Genomic DNA, 26021 nt, shown 5'->3' with positions numbered 1-26021 from the left:
AACATGGCTACACCCTGATACTTGATATCTAAATAAGTATGCACACACATATAGACCCATTTGTCTCTCTCTAGCTATGGATATGTTAGCATAACCATTCCTATCTATCTATGTTTGCAGACCCCTCCTTTCACAGGAAAAAATATTTTTGTAAATATGACATTTCTTCCCAATGAATGTAGCTCCTTTGAGCCAAATCTACCTTTTGTTTTATTGTATGTATTTCCAGTGGTCTCTTGTGAATCGTTAATTTCGTGATGGGGGTTGATGATTTTCCTCGGACTTTAGATAAAATCAGAGTTGAATTGTTAGTTAGTTGTGGGCTGCTAACTAGTTATCCTTTTATTTGCTAGTCTGAAATAGGTATGTATAACAATGGGGTTAATAAAGTGGTGTTTTCCTTTAGACTAAACTTGAAATAAAATAAAATTAAAATAAATCGATTTGCCCTAGAATTGCTTATGGGGAATTGAGTGGGAATTCATCTGGTTTAAAATCAGAATAGGATTTTTTTTAAAATCTGTTTTTACCTTCTCCTGAGCATGACTTGATCAAACCAACTCTTTACAGCATCCAAGGACAAACAGATTGGAACTGTAACTCACCAATGGAAGGCATGCTTCCCAAGGTGCATTTTCAAGGGTCTCTGATACCCATCTGACCCAGGGAACCAATGGCTAGTCGGATTATTTATCAGGTTGACTTTATTAATTTGATGCTCAGATCTGCAATTTCCCTTGACCCGCCTAGTGCAAATAATCTCCCCAGATCCCTACATTCTACTCCACTGCGGAGTGAATTCGATTTCATTCCTGGTGTATATTCAGATGCCTCTTTCCTGGTTTGTTTATGTTTGCAACCCGCTTTTAATCTAAAGGTTTTATTCCGCATCTATGGGAATGACTCGAAACATACGCAGGTCAAAAGCCTGCTGAACAGCTGCCCGGAGAAGCTAGAGAGAGCTACCTAAGAAATGGATAGTGGCGATCGTTTTAAAAAGCAGATCGGGTATCTTTATCCTGGCTCCGCAGTATCATTCCCCACCTCCTCCGCTTTTCCCCTTTCTTGGAGATTCAGGCGCTCCGGATTCAGCCCGCGTTCCCTCCGGTTTTGCTATGGGCTCAGAGAACTCGCATGACCCGAACATTCCCAGCGAATGGCCACTGCTGCGTAGTCTCGTGGCTTTGCAGACTAAGCTAAATTGCGGCATGCGACCTTTGGAGCAGGCACGGTAGGGGCTTACATGTCCCTACATAATGAAATGGTGCCTATCGCAGAACTAACGGCAGCGGTCTTCAGCCCTAAACAAAATCCCCCTTTTTGTGCCACACTAGCTCAATCCGTCCTTCAAATTCTCTCTGGTTTTCTTTACAACCTACCTGCTTCGCTCAAGAGCGATAGCTCTGGCTCCACGCTTGCAATGCCAGTTAGAACAGAGAGGTGTTTCCTTCCTGCTACAGGCAACCCAACTGCGTTCCTCTCTTTCCCTCCTTTAAAAAAAAACAAACCACGGAGTTGTGTTTCCTGCTATAAAACATCTTTGACCAAGTGTGAGCCCGTCTGCGCAATTCAGATATTGCGCAATTCACTGATCGAGAAGGGCTTTCTGAGCCCTAGGACAGATGTAAAACAAAGCCATGTATTGGGATGTGGTGTATTTACTCAGATTCTTATTTTGTCTTTGAAGGGGTAAAGGTGCCATTAATAACTCGTACCCAATGAGGAGAATTGCATACCACATAGGAGGGAGGATGTGCGTGCGTGCGTGTGTGCGTGAAAATCCACTTAAAATTGCATAGAAATAGTCCTTCCTTCCTTCTTTCACCAAACTAAGCCTGCGGAAATTTTGTTTTCAAATGTGAATTTTCTCCAGCTCAGAACCTACAAAAAGAATCCTGGAGAAATAACGGGATTATTTTGACATCAGATTCTTGCGTGGAAATGCCTTTGAACAAACTCTCAAGGAAGTGTATGAAAGAGGTTCCCACTCTGTCCCATTTTTTTTGCTTCCTTAAATATTCAAAATTCCACAGAGGTTATTTTATACTCATCTCCTTTCTCAATGCCCCATTCCTCCTTCCCCCCTCCCCCACCCGCTGGGACTTTTACACGTAATGTCTTTTCCATTCTTCAAACCATTTAAGCAGAGGTTTGGGGAGAAAATTGGGCCGAAATGAAACCTACAAACTTTTCTATACACAGCTTAGGTTGAACTGTTTCCAATTATTCGAAAACAAAACCCTTTGACGTTACAAAACGCTTGCTCACAAACTTTCATGATTTCATTTTTCAATTTTGTTATTGTTTGTAAGGTGGCTAATGCCTTATTTATTATATAAAACATCACTGATTTCCGATTTGCTTATATAGTATCCTCATGTGCCTACACCTCCCAGATTTTTTCCTTTACCAAACTGTTTATAGTTAATTATCTCAAGAACCTGAATAAAATTTGAGCCAGAGCAAGGTGGGTGGAGTAACACCGTTTATTGGACCAGCTTCTGGTGGTGAAAGAGAACAGAGCTCCTTGGGTTCTTAGCGAAATCTGTCAGTGCAGCTTTTCAGAATCCAACCCCAAGCTCTTCACTCCTCACAGAAACTCAGGCATTTTCATAATGAAAAGAGTTTGCTGATCTAGCTAATCTATTTTAACGTATCCCCCTTTCAAAGGCCAGAAGATGTGTCTTGATTTGAAAATCGTATCAAAGGGGATGGTGCTGGATATCATATTTAAAACACAAAATCTGATTTCTTTTTAATTCAATATCAAATACCAAGGGGGGGGCAACACGCAGATAAGGCTGAGGGGCCTGCTTTTTTCATGCCCATTGAGGACAGACTATGTTTGCAGCAGCAGCAAACATATTTGTGGCCTCACACCACAGACGTGACAACGCTGATGTTCTAAAACCATCTACTCCCATTATTGCCAGGCAGCCATAGGCCAGCCCTGTCCTGGACCTATGGAAATCGCCGCCACTCTTGCAGACTAAGAACCCCACTCTCTGCCTTTGCAGCGGCTGGCTACATTTTAGCCCTGTGGTTTACCATTTGGGAATGAAGCTGCTGTCTAGTCCTCAAGACTCAAATCAAATAAAGTGTGACACGATTGTTGGACTCACTGGCTTCAGTGAAGACAGCCACATACTGATTAGAATATTTTTATTTATTATTGTTTAAATCTCAGACCCCTAAAGTATATTAATGCCCAGCAAAAAATTCCAGTTCTTTAACTACAAAATAAACCAGGAACCTTTTTTAATATACCGATTCCAACAACATCCAAGAGATCTGAGTTCCCAAACGATGGTATGTGAATCTGTTATAAGGTATTTCTCCATTAACTCTACCCTCCTCTATTTCTATAGGTCTATCCAGCGATCTGCTCCGTTTCTAAGAGTGTCTGGCTCCACATCTGTAAATTTCACCATGGTACGCAGGGTTGTCCTAGCCCTTCGCCCTCACCGCCCGAAGCTGGTCCAATATTACTTCCCCCAACTTGTCTCAGGAATACCATGTCACAGGCTGCTGTACTGATGTAAGGTCCTTGTTTTGAAAGCACCCATGGTTTGACTTGACGTGTGCATGTTGTTAGAAACAAGGAACTAACGTCAATACAGCAGCAGGTCACTGGTGGTATTTCTGAAACGTACAAAACTGGACACAGACACCAGTAGAAATACCATCAGTGACCCGCTGGCTGTATTGATGGGACTTCTTTGTTTCTAAGACCTCTGGATGGGGATCCCCGATACGTTTGCAGCAAGTTCCTTGTTTTTTAAACCATTATACCACATATACAGTCCCCAACCCTATTATTTACAGATCCGTTTTACATCTAAGTAAATGGGTCATTTGTGGATCCCTATGCAGCTCGGAAGTGTTTTGGTTTGATTCATTTGATCTTATTTTCCTCTGCTTCTTTAATCAGCTACTTCAATCTAAAAGCAACGTAAGATCACACATTTTTCTTCCCCGTGGCTTTTATCATCACTTTCCTCTCTATCCCCCCAGCCCGCCCCCGGTTTCCTCCAACAGATTGACTAGGACCTAGATGTCTAGCGATTGTATTTATTTAGAGCATTTCATATATACGGGAGGTTAAATTTAAATATCCCGAGAAAATTCTGTCTCGATGCGTTGCATTTGCTTTAAAATCAATCTTTCATTCTGATTTCAATTCAAAATCAAAAGTTATTACCCTCCTCTCTATAGCCAGGGTTGGGGGGGGGCGGTTAAGTCACCCTTAAACAAACAAAGAAAACTTGCACCTTTGGTCTATAAATTCTCCAGCCAAGAGGAACAGTCAGATTTCAATCGGAAATAGGAGACTTAAATGGCAGGTCATTTTTTAAAAAGAAAAACAAACTCGATGGGCTTAGATTCTGCATTTGCAAACATTTGCGCAGTTGGATGTATGTGCAAAGGGACCCAAACACCTGATAAAATGCACCCAGAGACGTGTTGCTACTTTGCCAGGTGTTTAAGTAATGTTTGCCTAGATGGACCAGTTACAATGATTAAGGCGCTTTCACTGCATCTGGCTTATATACAAAAAACAGAAGAGAATCTGAAAATTAGACAAGGGATTCAGCACTTCTTTATAACAATTCTCGGGGGCGGGGGAAGTGTGTATATACACATGTAACACATATTTGTGTTATTTCTTTATATATGCGTGTGAGAGTATATATACACACACACACCTGTCCCTGTAACAGTCTGTGACTCTGAGTGTATTTATATAGAGATATTTATATGCACTTATATATTTAAGGTCACACACATACATATATTTAAATAAACACGTATCTCTGTAAATATACACATATGTATAACATTGATATAATATTTCTCTTTCTATATATATACACACACACATATATACGTTCATATACGCACACACACTCGATGCATTCTGTACATGTGTAGTTCACGAAACACCGCATTCCATCCTTTTACTTTTCAGACAGACTCCTTTAAAAATAGTCCTTTCAAATCCCTGATTAGATTATTTCCCGTCTTTTATTAAAACTGGCAAACCTCAGAAATTGCTCTCTTTGCTTGTGCTGTATATGTCCAGAGGGGGTGTAATAGGCGTCCTTTTAACTGCCTTTTATACCCGCCTCCTGGCACCGGCAAAGGGTTGCTTTGGGTTTTTTGTTCAGTGGCTTTTCCCTTAAACACTGTAAATGGGCAGGAATCATGATATTGCTTGTAACGGTTGATCTTATTGTAATAAACTTATTTCTGTCGTAAGAAATGAGCGCACAGGACAGATCCCTACCTGTCTATTTTATGTGGGAGAAACATGTCTCATCTCCTGAATCAGCCTTTCACGCACAGGTGTGTTTACTATGAAGAGAGAGAGCGAGAGAGAGAGAGAGAGAGAAATTAGATAGATAGAAGGGGTGGATGGGGATAGACAGACAGACAGACAGACAGACAGACGCAGAAGGAGTGGATGGGGAGAGAGAGGGGGGTGGTGGTGGATGGGTTTAGATAGACAGATAGATAGATAGATACCCACCCATGTACGGATTTGTAATGTGTGTGTAGATGAGGTTACCAGAACAATTGCTTAAAACTGTGGTCTACCTTTGAAAGATATTGTCTAAAGAAAAACAATGTCTGATTGTGTCTCTTTCCCCCGAATAGAAAGATCCTGCATCCCATCTGAAGGGATGCTGCACATGCTGTCGCGTTCTATGCATGCTCGCAGGGCTGAACTAGGGCAGGCTGGAGTTTTATTCCTGCTCTTGTGTGTGTGTTGCCTGCGTGTCCTTGCTCTTGTGTGTGTGTTGCCTGCGTGTCCGTGTTTGCCTGAAGAGAGAGGGCGAGAAGGGGGGATGTTGTGTGCCTGGGCGTGAAGAAACGACCTTACTGGGCGGATTGTATGGCAAAGCAAGAGTTGAAGTGATGTGAATCAGCTTTCAGGCCTCCATCCTGCTGCCTCTTATGCCGATGTAAATCAGGAGTCACTTCACCGAAGTATAAGGTCATGTCCAGTGTATGAAGCTGCCCCACCCATTTTTATCTTGGTAGCATCATGGGCCCATATAACACTGTAGTAAAAATATACAAAGGGCGCATGCAAGACTTATGCAAGCGAAGCAATAAACAGATCTGGAATGGCGTAGGGAAAATCCATGCAAGGGGTAGAGGAGGGAAAGGGGGAAAGTTTTGCAAAGCGAGAGTAAATGCATCCCCAGTACTTGCATTCAACAGAGGCAGAAAGAGATCAAAAGCCAACGGCGACTATACCTGTTACCTTCGCCAGCAGGATCTGTTCTGCAAGAGAAGAGATTGAAAGGAAAGCTTTACAAATGCTGCACTCCTGGTCAGTTCCAACCCAGCTCTGTTGCATAATGCAGTCGGATTGCTACAAGGGGCCCTTTACGATTTGGGAATTCTGGGGAAATGGCATGACCCTGAAATATATTTAAGTTTAAATAATTCCAAGTCCTTATTGAGGCAGAATCTTTAAAATACAACCGCTTTCCTTTCTGACCTATCCATATTTTCTCTCTCTTTTTAAAAATCCACATCAATACTACACGCTCCTGGGGGGTTGGGGGGAACCAAAGGTTTATGCTTGTTTGTTTTTTTACCTGCCAAAAGAAGGAAGTGACACGATGGACTTGTCTGTTTAACTTGGGATACATGCACTGGGAAGACACGTATTCAGCAGTCAAAATATCATGGGCTAAACCTGATGAGAGTGCCCCTTTTTTTTTGTCAAGGTAGCATTTTAAATGTACCGATCTAGAAGACTTATGAGAGGCTGAGAATAATTTGCAGAGGGGTGTGTGTGAGAGAGAGAGAGAGAGAAAAAAAAACATATGCACCTTTTCATTAACAAAAGAGGCATAAGATGAAAAGATGCTGTGGGTATTTTTATATAAAAGTTAGGTAGAGATACTGAAGGCAGACAGAAAATGCAGGCACATACAATGGTCGATTGCAGACTCTGACGAATCAAGATCACATTCTGAGCTGCAGATTTTAGGATTTGCAAGGGTCTTTTAGAATGATGATTTATTTTTATTTTTTGCATATTCCCAGACGTAGTTAGAGAAAGCCGGGCGTGCCTATGCTTCAATCCTATTCTTAACAAATACAAATTCCATCTTTGTAGGCATTAAAATCTCATACCACCTGGCCTAGTAAAAAGTGTATGTCTCCCCGGGTGATCATTGGATAGCCTGTGTATTCGAGCTCTGGAAAACGCTGCCGATTTTTCTCGCGACACAAAAGATTGTCGCACAACTATATTTTCCTCCCAGTGCATCTGGATGGCAATGTATGAACATAACACACAGAGGTGTATTTCATAACATAAGGTAAGAGGAGACGCCTGGAAACAGGTCTGCACGCCACTGGAAAGAAATTCAGACAGGAGAATTGGAGAATTCCTGGCATTCTACCTTAAACCCTCCTTGCTACACACTGCACTAAAACCAGGCAATTTGGATACAAGGTTTAGCTCCTTTTATTTATAGTCAGGAAGCCATATTTCTGCTGTGTGGTGGTAATTGACAAATGCACTTCCGGCAGATTGTGTACGTGCGGCAGAGCTGCTTGCTGGACATTTTTCTAAGACAGCTTTTACATTCTATAGGATGCTTTAAAAGAGATTCTTCACCCACCAGATGCAATAAGATGGACCCACGGTCGATTGCAGAACTGTATTGCTAGATGGGAGTGGTTGGGTTTTTTTAAAAACCCAACATTGCTGTTCCGTTCAATATAAGGGCTTTGAGACATTCTTTTGCCACCTATCAACACACACACACACACACATTACACACAGAGCGAGGCAATAGAATAGGAAGTGTATTGAGGAATAAATCTTTCCCTTTCAATGCCTGTTTCTCCAGAAAAAGGTGAAAGTAGGCTCTGTGTAATACCCTTTGTACTTTTCAAACTTGCTCTGATTTAAAAGAAGGGATCTATAACCACTGCAAACTAGAAATGGCATTAGTATTGAAATTCCAGAGCTAATGCCCAGCACTTAACTCTATTGTAACTCAGATTTAAGTTTCTTTTATACACATAAACCCATCAGGGCAGATCTGCTTATTTGATCATGAGCTACAGATAATGTTAGTTCAGCGTTCTGGTTTAGAATACACTAATAATCTCTCGTATTAAAAATGTCAGTAGTTAGCTAGTCAAGCAAGGGGGTTTCCAATCACTGTCATGCTAAAAGAGAGAGATTAAAATACATACTTATAAAAGAGAGGTAGAATAGGGGTGTGTGTGTGTGCAGAAATATGGCATATATGTGTACATAATTTAGAGCAAGTGAGACATACACACAGTTGCATCCGAAGAAGTGGGCTGTAGCCCACAAAAGCTTATGCTGAAATAAATTTGTTAGTCTCTAAGGTGCCACAAGGACTCCTGTTCTTTTTACAGTTGAAGAAAATATCCATATATTTTTCCATAGAATTTCAGCCGTGTGTTGAGGGGAGGAGGGAAGGGATCCTGGATTAGTGGCTGGTATGTGTGTGTTATATAAGGGGAAATTATATACATACACACACACACAATTAACACACAGAGATCTGAGTGTGCTTGCAAAAAGGCATATGTGTGCATCCCTTATTTCTCCTACGCATATGAACTGATTCAAGTTTAAATTCAACCTTAGGCCTTCCAGAACACCTGTGCTATGTCTCTCCCTCGCCAGTCTTGGAATAATTCAGAGGCGTGCATTCTTTTAAAAAATATTCATTCATTTTTGTTCCCTTACCATTCACGCTTATGTCTTAAAAATCAGGGGCTTATCCCAAGACCCTTTTTAAATCAGAAGGAAATTATAAATTAATCCTGCAACATGGTGTATATTTCCGTGCAAAAAGGAGCCTACATTTCTAGAGAGACGTTTCCTGTGGGTAAAACTGGTGTTCAGCACATATCTAAAACACACCATTCTTACATTAAAACCACACAAACACCGCTCCTTTGAATTTGCCAGCTGATGGTCACTCTAAACCACCCTCCCCAGAGTCGTATTTTAATCGACACGATTGTTCTTTGAAAATGAAGGCTACCCCTTATCCTACACGGTCCTCGAAAGGCAGTGGATTTAAAAGGTGAGAGAAAAAGATGAAAAGAAGAGTATATAAAGGGTATACAGCTGCTGGGGGGGGGTGCTCTGTGTTTTAAGTATAAAGGGACCCAGTGACCCTCAATACTCCGAAGCGATCTCATTCCCTTCTTCCTGGCCAAATTGAGATACCAAGAGTCAGCGAGGAGGATTTTAATGGGATAGGGGCAAGCGTAACCCCTCGCCTTTCTCCCTCATTGAAAACTTCTCGGCTCCTTCTAATCTGCTGGAGGCAGCTGCGAACTGAGCGGGGAAGAGGGGTGGGGAATTTTTTTATGACGATGTCTAGGCTCCATTGCCAAGCGCCATCCTGGTGCGTGGCTATTTTAAAAACCAGATCGACTGTGGGCTTTAAAGCAGGCCAGGTTCTCTGCTCCCACCCTCCATTTGCCTTTTAGATTTTTGAGGTGGGGGGGTGCAGGGGAGAAGACCATGACAAAGGGGTGGGGGAGGTTTGGGGAACACAGCAAGCAATGGCCTTCAAAAAAATTAGCAAGCCTTTCCCTGCACAGCCGCCTCCATCTGCAGTAGCAAGGCAGGAAAGCACTGAAACAGCATTTAAAACACACCCGGCTCCGCAGCAACGCGGCGTCCTAGACAATCCCCCCCTCCCCTCCCCTCTTGATTGCAAATAATAATTAGCACTTACCATTGCTTGCCACGGAGGTTCCGTGCCAAAGTCTGCAGCCCACCAGATGTGCTTAGAATGAGTCTGTCCCTCCTGCATCCTACCCACTTGTGGATGGATGGTTGGAGCTTGGGGTGACGTAGCTGCAGTCTACCATTCAGGATTTTTTTCCGCCTCTCCCCCCCCCCTCAGCCCCCACCCCCTTCCTGGAAAAGAACGCGGGGCTTTACCCACCCAGGTAACAAATCTTGCAAAGAGCCCAGCTCCCCTCCCCCCCAAATATCCACCCCAACCTTAACAAACAAAAAAATCCTGATAAAAAATGAATGGGGAGAAACCAATCAACCACGCTGGGGTTTCTTTCAGGTACAGAGCAAGAAGCGATGTTGCAGGATCCAGGCTATTCCATGCCCATCTTTTGATCTACAGACAAAGGGGAAATCTTCCCAGTCACCCCAGTATGATCCAGCCATTCCCATTCTCCCCGCTTTCTGCCTCACTAGGCTCAAGAGAATATTAAGAGATCCACACAAATGGCAAACATCCTGGTGGCAGGGTTGGGGGGGGGGGTAAAGGAAGGAGGGATGTGAAGTGGGGGTGATGCCTCTTTCAGCGTATCCAATAATCTTAAAGCCATCTTCTCCACAAGCCCCCCGCCCCCCAAAGCCTCTTCAAGCCTAGCAATTCGTCTGGGTCACCCTCAAGACCGTGGAAATGAAGCAGTCGGTTGTCAAGCCCCCAGGTTGAGCTTTCCAGACTGGAGGTCTTTAAAAGAAGTGAGGGATGGAGTGGGGTGGGCTGGGGGGGGGCGGGAGTCGAAATTACCATAATAATCACATCTCGAGCAAGTTGCTTTGGATAAAGGAAAAGGAAACACTAGAGTGACAGTCTAGACTGGGCTGGGGCGGGGGAGGGGTTAGGTACCCCCTGGCTTTGCAAAACTTTGTATCTAGAGAGAGAGAGAAAAAGTGTGTGTGTGTGAGAGAGAGAGAGAGAGAGAGAAGCCAATCTCAAACTGCAGGGAGGAATCAGAGGGTGGATTTTTTCCCTGGCCTGGTCGTGCACATAAATTACTGGCTGGCTACGGTCCTGTTTTGTTTGTGTTTGTTCTGTTTTTTTGTTGTTGGTTTATCTCATGTCTGGTTTCCAGGGTAGGCTCCGCGGCTCCCGCTGGAAGGCAGCAGAATCTAACGGCCCGTAGAAAATGCATAATGAATTCACTTTTTATCTGAGCATGCATGGGAACTCAGGGCGCCCTGAACTTGAGAGAGAACCTCTTGCATGCTGATGAGCCCTGTCTCAAGTTCATTGTCACAGAGCCCTCGCAGACAGCCCAGCCCAGCCCAGCCCCCCTCCACACGGCTCCCAAGTCGAACTTTTGTCCCATAACTAGAACACCCTCCTCCCTTGGGAGACTTTAAAAATGGATTTAAACTACAACTCTTCAGACAGGCATCATTCCACTTAACCCCACTCCCAGCAGCAGCCGTTCAATCACCAGGCATGCCTTCGGGCTGCCTATAATGTCCCGTCCCCCGCACCCACAACCTCAAAGTTTTTGGCTTTGTTTCCTGATGCTTTTAAAATAAATACCCGCATTAAGCAGGCTGCCCGGGCCCCTGAGAGGAGGCTGTGTTCATTTCATTTTCCTTCTCTTACTCCCCCGCCTCCCACAGTGATGGGTAACGGTGCCACCTTCCTAGTTTTTGCAACGTTATCGGGAAGAGCTGGGGGGGGAGTTCCGCCTCCTCTCTTGGGGGTGTCTCCTATTTTTGCAGGGGGGGGCTATTTATCTCCCTCGCACACTTAAAACACTGATGGCTGGATTTCAACACAACATGGTACCATTTGCGCCCCAGTCCCTCTTTCAGCCTGCCCCATCACACCTCACTGTGTTTGCAAAGCAAAGCAGAGCAGGCTCGAGCTCCAGCGAGCCTGTCCTGCAAAATCTGTACCGCCACCCGCCTCCCAAACGCACTTTGCACCTCGCCTTGATTACCTCTGCTTCACTGCCTCTACTCGAGAGGCTCTGAGAGTAAAAATTCTCTAACCTCCTCCCCTCCCCTTCCTTTTTTTTACATTTTATTATTATTATTATTATTTTCTCACCAACTCCAATAAATTGAGCTGCTTGTCTGGCCTCAGACGTGTTCAGCAACCAAAGCCTGCAAGCCTTTTGTTCTCGCAAATCTCATATTGTTATCACTCTATGGGACTTGATTTAAAACCCGCCTTCCCCCCAACATCACGTGAGCCTGGCTTCCCCCTCTCCCCCCTTCTAAAAAAATTGCTCATTAGCAGAAAGGAAGCGAAGAGGGGGGTAATTATAATTAAAAAGAGACACCTCCTGATTGCTCGCTTTTCATACCCAGAGAGAGAGAAAGAGAGAGAGAGAGAAATTCTCCCTTGCAATGCAAATGGGGTGCAAGGAATTGAGGGGGTGTTCTTTGAGCCCCATGAATTGGGAAGCTTCCCATCTCCATTTCTGGGCTAAGCACGCGGATAGATCTGGCTAGATATTTTTAACTTGATTTAAAAAAAAACACGACACCAGCCCAGTGATGCTACCTATCGGATCCAGACCCCAAAGCAGGGGAGAGAACAGACATCTAACTTCGTCCTCCCTGGTTCCTCCTCTCTGTTGCTCTGAGAAAGAAGGGGGAACATAAGCATTAGCATCTTTAAAAAAAAAAATCCCATGTCCTTGTTTTGATGCTTACCTCGTGGGTCTGCCCCGAAGCCCCCTCGCTTTTCGCTGCCCAGATGGGGAAGGAATCTTCGCGTCAATCTTCCTCTTTTTATAGCGCTAGACGAGAAATTGGTCTCTGCAGCTTTTCTGTCTTTCTTTCCTTTCTCTCTCTCCCCTCTTCCTTTAATCCTCGGAGGAGAAAAAAAAACTCTTCAAGGAGGGAACCTGAAGATGGAATTGACAAGGAAAGAAAAACAGAGGGGGGGAAGACGCGCGAGGCGTAAGGATATATAGGAGCCGCAAAAGGAGACTTCCACGTAGCCTATACGTAAAGTATACGTATTATATTTAAAAAAAAATTGATATGCAAATATTGGGAGCTCAAACTGGTACATTGCGAGGATGTTTTGAAAAGGGGGCGGGGGGAGCACTATTGCAAAGCTTTCTGAACCTGTGTATTTATAGCAATCGATCAGCAAAGCCCATCAGCCTGGCAATTAGAAGCTCATTACCATATATGCAAATATGGCCCCCTATATCCACAGCTATGGAGGCGAACAGGATGAATTCTAGCAGCGTTTCTTAGCGATGACACAGAATTATAGCACTGCTGTTGAGATTAAACGTGGGGGGGGGGAGAGAAAGGTATTGGATGGCTTTTTTGCTGGTTTTAAACAGGAAGCAGTTAAATTCGGAGCGGATTGCTCTCCGGTTCGACAAGCCAGCAGGGTTTTAACTGCTCCAAAGTGGGGCTTGCTGGAAAATCGGGGGCGTAGTTTTGGAGGAGGGGGAAGACACGCGAGACGTAAGGATATATAGGAGCCGAATTAGGCAGAAGTTAACGTGTGCCCCCCCTGCCTGTCCCAGGTCCGTGTGTGTGTGTGTTGGTATCCATGTGAAATAGACAGAGCAGCAACGAAGCGGGGGATAATCATGTCATGACGTTGCATCAATTTTCTGCAGCCCCAGACAGAAGCACCGACCCCCACCCCCCAGGCAGCCCCAATCCGCAGTCTGGGACACTGCAAAATAATTTTAAAAACCCTCCTTAAATAAAATCTCGGGTGCCCAGCTCCGAGATGGGTCTGAAATCAACAAAAATCAGCTTCCCGGGAACAAAAGGCTGGCTAGCTCTCCGCGAGACTTGGCAGGGAATTTTCATGTGATAACTCTGCTTCGTTGACAGTATATTTACCCCATTTCATTAGATTCGAGGCAACTGCAAGCTTTTTTGACAAAACCAAAATCAACGCGCCTTTGCTTTCCGGGTGTACCAACACATTACCTCCTTGTGCTTTCTGGGCATGACATTGGCCTGAAGAGTTACCTGAAATCTTATAAGCGGGGGTCATTTGATCGCCTATTAAAGGATCAGGATTGTGTTGGGACAACAAATCCCATTGCCACTAGCTGAACACCGATCGAAGTTGAGTAGATATATTTGCAGAAGCAAGAACGTAATGGATTTGGATGTCCCTGGGAGGAAAAGATTGGTAGCCTACCCCAGATTCTATTACTGCTGTGCCAATGTATTCAGTTACAATCTACAGGGTGTTGGCTTCCTCCTCTGAATTTGGATTCCCCACAAACACACACGCACACCAACCCCAAATCGTATCTCATTTAAAGAACAACAATGGCTAACCCCTAATCAAATGTCCTTCCCCACCTGGGTTAATGTTTTTGGAGAATTGTAAATCCTGAAAATCAAAAGGAAAACAAGAATCGTTTCCTACCAATAAATAATTTCATGTTTTGCTGGGGGGTGGGGAGGAGAGAAGCAACCAGGGAATCTAACAGTGGTACAGTCACCCAAACACCGCAAAAGCACAAATATAACATCGGGTTAACTCCACGTAAGGGATGACAAGTTGTGCAACCCTGCTAGGATGTGAATAATTTATTTGACTTCCCTTATTGGGGTCCCTTACCCACTTGCATATCTCACCCTTCCGGATCAATGTAAATGTCAGAGAACTGGGGGTGTCACTGGTTTACAGTTGACAAATATAAGGGCAAATCTTTAAAAAGCTCAGAGGTGCAAAGTTCAGTTCCCATAGGACAGGTCTATGAAGATAGGTCTCAGGATAATATGTTCTCTCTCAATATTTCATCAGACAGGTGGAATAAATTATGTGTTTTCCTAATTGCTTCTTGATCTAGATTCGTGTGGGTTTTTTTTTAAACTTATCCTGAATGGACAGAAATGGGACATCCTCTTAAAGGAGATAGATTCTTGGATTCTTTTCCAAGGTGGAAATTTCACATCCTTTTTTCTTAGGGAAACATATTTCATAATTTGATTGGGTTTGTGTCCATTTGTTTTTGAAAAGCCCATGTGCAATTGAGTTTGGCAATATGCAACTGATCTTTTTTTTCTGGCCTATTCTCAATAACGTATCCCTCTCTCTCTCTCTCTCTCTCTCTCTCTCTCTCTCACACACACACACACACACACACACACACACACACACACACACACACACACACACACACACACACACACACACACACACACTTTCCTGCAGAAAGCAATCCAGATTTGTTAGGCCATGGTGTCATTTGATTGAATTTTAGGAAGGGAGGTTCCTTCTTTGACCAGATTATGCTAAAGAAATGGATTTTATTTTCTTCCATGCTCCAAAGTAGCAATTAAAATTAGCGATGACTTCTGCCTTTACATGAAGATCATATGTCGTCACTGCTTTCAATGGGTTGGAATTGATCTGCAGCCTAGCACTGCCACGGTTTCTCGTCTTTACCACAGAGTTTTGCTTTATTCTACGGGACTGTTTTTGTTTGGGGGGTTTTAAAGACAATTCCTGCAAAGAAAACCGTTCGGTTTTGGAGATTTCAGCTTCATTTGTAAATGTGGATTTGTTTTGTTTCTTTATTTTACCTTTGGAAAGATTTGGGGAGTTTTATGCTGATCTGATGTTATATCTTTAAAACAAAACCAACCAACCAACCAAAGGTTTCAGCCCAGCAAAGGAAAATAGGCATTTTCCCTTTTTAAACAAATATATAGTAGTTAGAAATTAATAGATACACAGACACATTAATCAGCAATATCTATTATCCTAGAGCATACACAAACCGAAGAGGTTTATAAACTATATTCCAGGACAATATCTAAAGCTAGATACTGTACGGGGTTCATACAGGATTATAAATCTGTAGCTAACATAAGATATGGACTTCTATAGAGGTGTTCTTGTACAGTAATATATAATATTGCTTTGGAGTATATAATCAGACGTCTATAGCTTATATTGGTTACAGATATAACCAATGTGGTGTGTATGTGTGTGTGTGTGTGTGTGTGTGTGTGTATACAAACACACAGATAGATGATGTGTGTATATGGGGATAGATAGATAAAGGGGATGGATGGGGATAGATAGATAGATGATGGGTGTATATGGGGAAAGATGGAGGGAGTGGATGGGGATAGATAGATAGATGATGGGTTTATATGGGGATAGATAGAGGGAGTGGATGGGGATAGATAGATGATGGGTGTATATGGGGATAGACAGAGGGGGTGGATGGGGATAGATAGATAGATAGATGATGGGTGTATATGGGGATAGATAGAGGGGGTGGATGGGGATAGATAGATAGATGATGGGTGTATATGGGGATAGATAGAGGGAGTGGATGGAGATAGATAGATGATGGGTTTATATGGGGATAGATAGAGGGAGTGGATGGGGATAGATAGATAGATGATGGGTGTATATGGGAATAGATAGAGGGGGTGGATGGGGATAGATAGATAGATAGATAGATAGATAGATAGAGGGTGTGGCTGGGGATAGATAGATACATGATGGGTGTATATGGGGATAGATAGAGGGGGTGGATGGGGGTAGATAGATAGATAGACAGACTATCCCTTGGCAATGTTTTTAGCCAACATAAACTATAACGTTCTGTTGAAGGGGTTTGTGAAAGTGCACACCCACGTGTTTGACACACACAAATCAGAAACGCAAAGACAGCAATGTTGTATGTTAGAGAAAAGGCCCTTGTTACTAACAGCAAAATCTAGTCTCTTCCGCGGAGCTATGTAGCAAGCTTCCGACGAACATGCAGCAAAAGTTCCGTTCCCACCGGCTGCAGCATATGGCGCGGGGAGCGTAGGAATGTCTGTGCCTGTCTGAAATCAGGGCTGGATTTTCCCCTCCCTTCAGATCCTCTGAAAAATCGCAGCAGTGCCAGCCAGGGCTGGGCAGTCCTCTAGTCACTGGCAGGGAATTGCTGACAGTAAAGAATTCCGGGCCATGTCCTGGTTTCCCTTCGAAACAATTGCTGTGTATCAAATTAGACAGTGAGAGCTTTAACTTGGCCACTTTCGCCTAGTCTAAAAGGGACCAGTATTTTACTGGGGAACAATGCAGTCTCCTTCCCGGGCTGTCTTTGCAGGGTAAATAGTAATTGCAATATGATTAACAGCTGCATGTGTTAAATGCATGTAAGCTTTGGTTTGATGTGGAGTCTGTTCCCCTTCTAGTCTTCTCCATTTATAATCTACTGTATTAAAACTTTATATGCCACTGCTGACTAAACAGAGCTGTTAATATACCACTAGCCAAAGGCACGTGCGCGCACACACACACACACACACACACACACACACACACACACACACACACACGCAGCTGTAGGGTCTTATTCTGTTACACTAAAAATCCTTAACACCGTTGTGCCATTGTAAAGGGACCTTCAGAACTGACCCTCAGCCCATGATCTGTATATAAACATGTAATATTTATATAAATACATACATCTATATCATATATGTAGATGGCGATGCAAATATTTATATATAACATTCGTATACATATATACATGCATATATCTATCTAGTGGGATGGATGTGTGTGTGTACACACCTATCCACTACACCCACCCGTCCACACTTATATACACCTACACCATTAAAATACAGCCTATATTTATTCTGCAAATATATGTGTGTGTTTTGTGCAGAAACTGTATCTACATAAGAAGCATCGTGTTTTGTGCACAGAAAAAGCATAGCTATATTTCTGGGAGTGTGTGAGCGTGAACAAACACATTTCTATACGGCAGAAATATATGTGTGTGTATTTAGGAACAAATATAGATGTATATATGGTAGGTATAAATATGCAGTGTGTATGTGTATAGAAGTACACACATATATAGCAATTATACACACCCTTCCAGACCTGCGTTTCTATGATTCCATACACCTATAACTCTCAGACGAACACAGTTAGACGCTTATACTGTATTTAGGTTTAAATCAAATCCACCGATTTCCATTGATCCCACTGGGCTTGGACCGAGGCCTAACTGCAGAAAACACATGATGTGTATAGCGGAGCCACACATATGCACAATGTATATGGCAGACACCACAAACAAGTCATACGAGTGTAGCCTTCCCCGTGCAGTTCTAAGCGAGGGAGCGACGGAAAGGCTGGTGCAGGAACATGTATTCCCAGGCCATGAACCGTGGTAGACATGGAAAGGTGAGAAGATACTTTCTAGGCTCATTGCGCTGAGAGCATGTACGAGAGGGGGGGAAGCATCGTAAAGAATCCAACAATCTCTCCCTCTCGGGAGGGACGTGCCCCCGCTCTGGCATGGGAACTCTGCAGAGAAAAGAACGGGAAAGATACACACCGATTCCCTTATGGAACCTCGGGTCTTTGGGGGAAGGGTGTGTGTGTGGGGGGGTCCCTTTAACACAGCCCAGATTACGCAGTCCAAAGGGTTTCGCTTCTATTTAGGCACCTACATAAAGTGGCTTGAGAAGTTCTGAGCACCTACAAACGCCCATTGTGCTCCGCCGGCTGCTGAAACCGGCCACTTCGTTGAGGAGCGGAGCTCTCTTGACAAGCCGCCCCGGCGTCTCTGCTCTCGCCCTTTCTGAACTTCGGGAAGGTGGCTTCAAGTTTAGACCGATTTAACCTTCAGGAACGTTTTCCCACAACCCCACTTCGACTCTTGCTGTTCAGCGCGGAGTCGAATGGACCCAGCTGTGTTGCGCGTATTTTGTTAGGAGTTTCCCGCACATTGAGCTGGGTGGGAGAAAGCGGGGGATTCAAACTTGAGATTTTTCGGTGGGCGCCCCCAAAGATGGCCAGAACGTATGGTGCTTTCCAACAACCCCCTGGGTAGGACATTGGGGGATTGGGCTAGTGTATTTTTTTCCTGATTAAACTTTGCAAGCGCGAAGGCAGCGTTGGGACATTCGTATCTGTGACGATTGGGACAAGACAAGGAGCATACAGCACGGACTGGTGTTCCGCTTTGAACTGATATGTCTCTTTCTAGCATTCCTGCTTTGGCAACAGCTAGTCTGCATTCTTGCCTTGAGTCTGAAATCTATTTTCTATTCCTCTCTTAAAGAGGAAAAAAAAAACGACACAAGCCGAAAGTAACACAGAGACGTCTCCTGCAGTCAAAAAAGCTGAAGAATTCATCTCTCCCCCTTCGTATTGATGTAGCTTTTCTTTCTGTAGTGAAGTTCAAATATGTCACTTCGGACCATCCAGTTCTCCCTTTTCAAACTACTTCCTAACACCATCATCTAAATTCGGGCACAATTGGCTGTAGGCAAATCTTTAAGACACAGAACCGGATTACATTCTATTATTATGTATTCTATTAGCTATAGGCGTGTGATAAATGCAAAAGATGCAATATGCGTGTAAGTGCATGTTGCATGTAATAAACACATACACACATGATATAAATATGCCTATCATATCTGATACTGTCAAAAGACGTTTGTTAGTATTAAGAGATCGGATCATATTAAAGCAGAGAGTACACGCACACACACTTTTCTCTCGATGTGGGTAGATATATACATACACACCTCTATACTCACAGGAGATAGATATATTTTCCCACTATATATCTTGGGACAGGTAGTTATATATGCACATACCCCCCAAAGCAGATAACCACATACATATTGTACACAGACAAGATATACATACATTGCTCATATATGTAAATATGGACACATCACATGAAGTGTGTGTATATATATATATATATTTGTGTGTGTGAGAGAGAGATCCATAAACTTTTGCATTTTCAATTATTTTTTTCTTAGTTTTGTTGAAAAGAAAAGTGTTTTTTTAATCCTCTGCTTCTTTTAATGATTTTTTCCTCCCCATTTCAATTCACTGCCTTGCCATCAACTTCTCTCTTTGCTTGGTCCTAATTCCTACAGCCACACTCCAGAAGACCCGGCTGACCAATTCCCTTTTGTTTGGCGAGCATTAAAGTCACCCAGCACAGCACGTTGTTCTGCTTAAAGGTGAGATTCTTTTCTTGTTAATAAGCACAGCGCGCCGGGGGGGGGGGAGGGAGGGAAGAGAGATTTAAACAAACAACCCACCGATCAGGAGAAACGGGGCTCTGTGTCTGAAGCTGGTCAGACAGCGCAGGTACCTTGAAGAGATACGGTACTTGGTAAAAGGAATCGTTTCCTTGAAACAATGCAACCCTTCTGGATTTTTTTTAGGAATTGGTTTCCCAAACTTTACTCTCTTTCTTTCTTGCAGAGGGAAAAAGGCTTCTTTAAAAAAAAAATGAAACGAAATCAAAGGACTTTAGCCACCTCATGGTATAATAGGATCTTTTTTTCTACCCTGATCGTGGGGGAGAAAAAAACCTAATCTAAAATTTCAGCTGCACACGTTGATTAGCCAGAATTCCGCCTGAAGTTCTGGAGGCAACAGACGGGGAATCCTCTGGCTGTATGGATGCAAAAATGGAGCATGAGTTGATATGACAGCCAGGAATTCAGCTCAAGGAGACTGCTCAGTCTGAGGACAGGCTTGGTTAGTTTTGTGGGGGGAAGCACTCCTTGTGCTAGGACCTGACCCGGCTCCATCTCAGACCTCGCCGTGGCATAAGGAGCCCACCAAAGAGCTTCCCCTCCCCCGAACTGTGGGACATTTTAACTCAGCTCCTACTTACCCAGAGCCAGTCACCTGGAGACACTTGGGCAGACCGGTCAGATAGCGCCAGACACACAAAACGGAGGAGCAGGGGGGATACCGGAGCAGAGAACAGGGGTTAATTTTAAATATGCATCAGATCACCCGTCCTATTCCCATACCTGGCTCTCGCCCGCTTGTGGTGCACGGGGACGCCAATCGCTCCGCTCTCTACCTTAGGTTTTGCACGTGGCTGAAAAGTGCTCTGCGGTGTGTGTGAGTGTGAGAATCAGAATCAGCCCAGGGCCGGAGTGATGCAGCCAGCCAACCACCATGGCAAAGCACAAATAAACATTCACACACACACACACACACGATGGGACTGAACAGATTCCCTCAGCGAGGTTGCAAAAGGTGACTTTGGAGGACATCTCCCCAGTGAGATGCAATTAGATGCAACAGGGAGATGGTACCGGGTTAGCGGTTGGCACAGGGGAACCAGGATGAATCTCCCCCCCTCCTCTTTTGATAAAGTTCATACACACCCCTGGCCTCTTTTCAGCTGCTTCGAAAGGGGCAACGATCTGGCCCAGCAAACCTGCTCTGGAAGGGACTGGGACCGAGTGGGGTTGTTCGGGTTTCTTTACGTCGAGTTTACACTGGGTTTCTTTACCGCCTTCACTCCTGCAGCTGGTGCGCCCCCACAATCCACGTGTGTCACCTGTCTGGGAACAGGATGGTTCCCCTCGGGGCCCGATCCTACTTCTCGGGCCCTATAGCAAAAACTCCCCTTTTCTCTGACTGAGGGAAGGAGAGAAAGTTGGTGTTTTGGGAGAAACGAAAATTAAGCTGCGAAATCGCTGTATTTATTTTTTTTTAAATTTTCCTCAATCGTTAAAGTTTATAGGGAAAAAAAGCAGTTTCTCCTTTGGCATCTGAACGTAAATAGCATAAGTATATATTATATAAAATAGCTAAAACTATTTAATATTATAAAGAGCTTCAGTAGCTTTTAAATATCATATATAGAAATGATATGCCTGTTATATACATATATATTATATTAGCATTCGGTATCTATGAAATACATAAGCAATTTATTACAGAATATTGGCTTCTTCGTGTTATCTGATAGTATTATAATCTGTAATGTTATGCCTAGTATTATATATCAGATTAGATATATAATGCCAAATAATGATTTAATATATAGCTGCTATACATTATTGTGTATATTTTACATTAGATAGTATCTATTTAATATTTATGCATATTAAATATATGAAATATCACGACATTATATATTGCAAAATATAGTGTCTATAATAGATGGATGATATGTTTATATCGTATTATAATATGTATACAGGCTATATATGTCTATATGTTTCATATACCCATCTATAATTTCTGCACTAGTATTTCTTTAGTTCCAGTATTCAAATGTTGCTGCATATTCTTTTACCTGGCTGGGGAAGAAGTAATTTCAGAGAAAGGTTGTTTGTTTGTTTTTTAATAAAGTTGTTATAATATTTGTAGGATTTTTTAAAATTGATTTTATTTTGATACACCCATGCACGATACAGTCACACACACATTTTATTTATCTAAGATGCTGTGGACTAAGAAATCTATCAGAGTGGCACCCGAAAATATTTTTTTGGTTCAAAATGTAGTTTGCATCTTGCAATTATTTTTATTTTTGTTTTAAAGCCAACCTTTTAACGGGCAACCTAAATCACTCTCTGCTGGGAACAACTTTTCTGTCTTTCTTCCAGGCGTATCACAACATAGAGCGTGAACATTTTACTCGGCAGTTTTTAAAAAAAGGAAGATTCCTGTACAAAGACACGCAAGCTATCCCAAAAGAAAACCGAGACTGACAGAGGCACCCTGAATAAAATACATCTCTCCGCTTGCAACAAGCGAGCTTCTTTCAAAGGAAGCTCGCAGCTAAAGCTCACAAATGCAGAAGGAAATCACTTCAGCCCAGTGTCCTTTCTAACCCCTCCCACCTGCCAGTTTCTTCCTTATCCCTCCACGAAACAAAAGCATCGAGTCTCTCGTACAAGAGAAGCAGAAAGCCTTGAAATCCACCAGCAGTGGAAGGATTGTGCTAACTACATCCCTGGGCGCCTGTTGATTATGTGTAAGCCCAAAGTTTGGAGAGAGATGAGGTGCGGGAGGTGGAGACATAAGCCTCGAGCTCCCCAGAGCTCTTCTCCAGAGCCAGCATTCAGACCGTCTGGAAGCAAATTCTTTGGACATCAGCCACAGGGAAGTGTTGGAGAAGAGAGACTGTCATGGCTAGAATCATCTAGGCAAAGTCTGAGCGATCTAGAATATCTAACCCTCAAATAAACAAACTTTCAACTCTCCCCACAGGGATTTAAAATTGGAATAGGAGCCACCCCGCTCTGGTTCAAAGATCTGCAGGGCTCTAGGTCTGATGTGTTGCTCTAAACACTCGTTAAGTTTGAATTACTAGGCAGGATCTTAGACTAAGGACCCTCCGTAGTCGCACAGTGGAATCAAGACTTCTGCCAGCCAGCTCATGCTCTAGCAAATCATATTTCTCCCCCTGCTTTTCAAAAGGCTACGCTCAGCTGAAAGTCAAAAACTTTCATCTTTCGGAGACGGGATTTTTAGACCCACGAGTAAAAAAAAAAAAAAGAAAAAAAGATATTTGTTTAAGGTTGATCTCAACATAGATTCTCTTAGGACCTTTTGGATCAGTTCTCCTGAGAACTTTCCACCCATTCTAGGAACCACATCTCAGCTCCAGCGCCGCCCAGGCTAGAGGAGAAACCCGTGTTCATAAGACAAGTTGTGGCTTTTCCTAAAGAGAACACCCATTTTATAGTCAAAACTGTTCTGTTCCAACCAAAGGATGATTGTTGTAAACCTATTTCCTCATCCCTCACCCCCTGCAAGGCCAGTTACATAATGATCTTTTCAGAAACATCCCTTGCAAGAAATTGGATTTTTTTAAAGACACAAATATTAATTTTTTAAAGGGAAACGCTGACAATTACCTAAAGGCAATCTGTTAAGGCAGGTCCTGGGAGATTGATTTAATAACTACAGGATCGAGCCCACTATCTATATTAATAATAAAAACAAACAACAAGAGAAAAAGTTAAGAAATATATGCACACATTTTACACGTATTACGTATGTCAGTTTCTACACATATAGGAATTTGTACCAAGTATATTATAAGCAAGACACACAAATGTGTCTGATTGAGCCTCATATGTCTGAGTATATATGCGTGTATTCACACACACACAAAAATACACACTATACACAAGCCCACATACATATTTAATTATACACACATATATGTTTGCAAGATCAGGGCCACAGACTCTTTTAACAAGTGTTTTAGCAGCAAGATTTTATACATGAACTTGTGTTTATATCATTTACTCATATAAGCTACCTACACACACACACAGGTAACTTATGTGTAAATGATATAAACACTTTTGTTCAAGATATGCACATATGTGTATATATGTTATTTTATGAAAACATTACATATTATATACTTATATATAACACTGTGTATGATATTCATACATGTCAATACTCTCATTACAAATTTCTGTGGCCCCAAAATTGTAATTATTTGTGCACGTGATTAACTCTAAGTGCATTACACACGGAATGCACTTTGCAGGATTGGGCCCAAAGTGAATTTAAAATAAATTTAGCTATATGAAATTTACTCCCTATATTATGCAATATGGTTCACTGTAGAAAGTGAAATAGAAATAATTTAAAAAAAAAAGTGCAGCTCCCTGAATTTAAATTAAAATTTGGAGTCACTCTAATCCTACTGTTTATTATCTGGGCATTTTAGGTGTTAAAATTGATCTTACAGTCAAGAAGCAAGATTTTGTTCATTTCTTTGAAACTAAACTCTCACTTTATATTCTGGCAGCAAGGAAAACGCCACACCCGGAGAATTCATGTGAGAGCTTAAGCTGTATCAATGAATGCTGTTAACTGAAATGTTATAGGCCAGCCCTTAACAACATGAGCTCTAATTCAGTAAGGGCCTTACACACACTCTTAACTTTGAGCATGTAAGTAATCCCATGGGAGTGCAGGTGTGCTTAAAGCTAGACGTATATTCAAGTACCTTGCTAAACTGAGGCTATGGGCTGCTGCCTTTGGTTCTATGTAGACAAAATTCTTTAGGAACCAAGGAGGGGTTTACTGGGTTATATGAAATGGGTTAAGGTCAAAAGTGCCTTCATTTTCTTCCTCAACCTCTCAAATTCATACCAATTTGTAATCATGACGGGGCTCATCCCACCCACAGTTCTAAGGGGTAGAAGTTTCAAATCCACCTACATGACTTAGGCGCCTAGATTCCTGTTTCCAAACATGATTTAGGTCCCAATACTCAAAAGCTTAGACATTTAGCTCCCATTCAGCCAGGCGCTTAAATACATCGGAGGATCTGGGCCTTACACCAGGCGAAATTCCACTGAAAGTCACTCAGGTGCTTTCTCCTAGTGCCCCAAACTGGACTCAGAAGCTAAGGGCATGATCCCAAGGCCCCCAAAGTCAATGGGAACTTTCCCATGGAATCCAACAGGCTTTGGTCAGATGTTAACTGCTCAGCTGGAGAATAGTCTGTATTACCAAAAGGGGCCTGCATGCACCTGGCTTGATAGCAATACGCTGGTTAAAAAAAACAAAAAATCCATCCCTGTGTATTTACAGGATCACCTGCCTTTTTAAATATTCTCCTCTTTAAGCTATAGGATGTAGGGACAATTGTGACCATTTCGTTCACTCTAGCTCCTTTTAATCTCCCATCAATTTCAGTAGCAGGAGCCGTTGCTTTCAATGGGTTCTTTATTCTCACACCTTTAGGCACAGTATATGTTGCATTGGGTATTGGCCTGCAAGAACTGAGGGACGCTCAGGCTCAATGGGGTGAATTTAGCTGACTACAGATGGGCTAAAACTTGGATGCAAGCTTTCCCGGGGGTCATTAAGGGCTGAGGTGGTCTATATAGAACAAGAGAGGCTTGATTTCAGACCGGGCCTCCATGTGCTATCATAACTAATACTAGCAGTGCATGATTTTTCTTAGTGGTAGTCTATTTGAAATTCTCTTCATGTGAGACTATAACCTCATTGATATTTGTCTGTAGCTTGCAAGGAACCTTTCCAAAGCAACAAAGGCGTTATCCCTTTATTACCCCAAAATTCGGTAGATGACAACACCTTTAAAAACAATATATTGCTTATTCCACTTCCAGGGTAAAATTGAATCTTAGAAGGCGTAAAATATGTACAGTAAAGGACACAGACATACTTCCAATTGCCCGTAATGACCACAGCACAAGGCTTATTTAATCACACCTGAGCAGAGGGGGAGGGAGGAGTTGTTTCTGGACCCTGCCACAGATTTGCTGCCTTATCTTGAGCAAGTCTCGGTCTCTCTCTGGCTGAGAGGAAAGAAGCTCTAATGGTTCAGGCAGTAGCCTAGGACTTGGGAAACCCACATTCAGGCCCTTACTGTGCCACACACTTCCTGTGTGACTTTGGGTGAGATACTCAGGTTCAGTGCCTCAGTTTCCCCATCTGTACAATGGGAATAGCAGCATTGCC

General features: G+C 42.9%; 1 long non-coding RNA gene across 1 annotated transcript; it reads left to right on the top strand.

Moving 5' to 3' along the window:
* The first annotated feature begins 12674 nt into the window (after positions 1–12674).
* LOC127038115 (uncharacterized) lies at positions 12675–22897 on the top strand. The gene is made up of 3 exons (XR_007770585.1): positions 12675–12760; positions 19673–19759; positions 22163–22897. It is a non-coding gene; the product is annotated as an uncharacterized LOC127038115 (long non-coding RNA).
* Positions 22898–26021: the final 3124 nt, after the last annotated feature.

Source organism: Gopherus flavomarginatus, chromosome 20, assembly GCF_025201925.1.
Source record: "Gopherus flavomarginatus isolate rGopFla2 chromosome 20, rGopFla2.mat.asm, whole genome shotgun sequence".
In the NCBI taxonomy this organism is placed as follows: Eukaryota; Metazoa; Chordata; order Testudines; family Testudinidae; genus Gopherus; species Gopherus flavomarginatus.
Note: the sequence above shows the minus strand (reverse complement) of the source record. Positions and strands in the feature narration are given on the sequence as shown.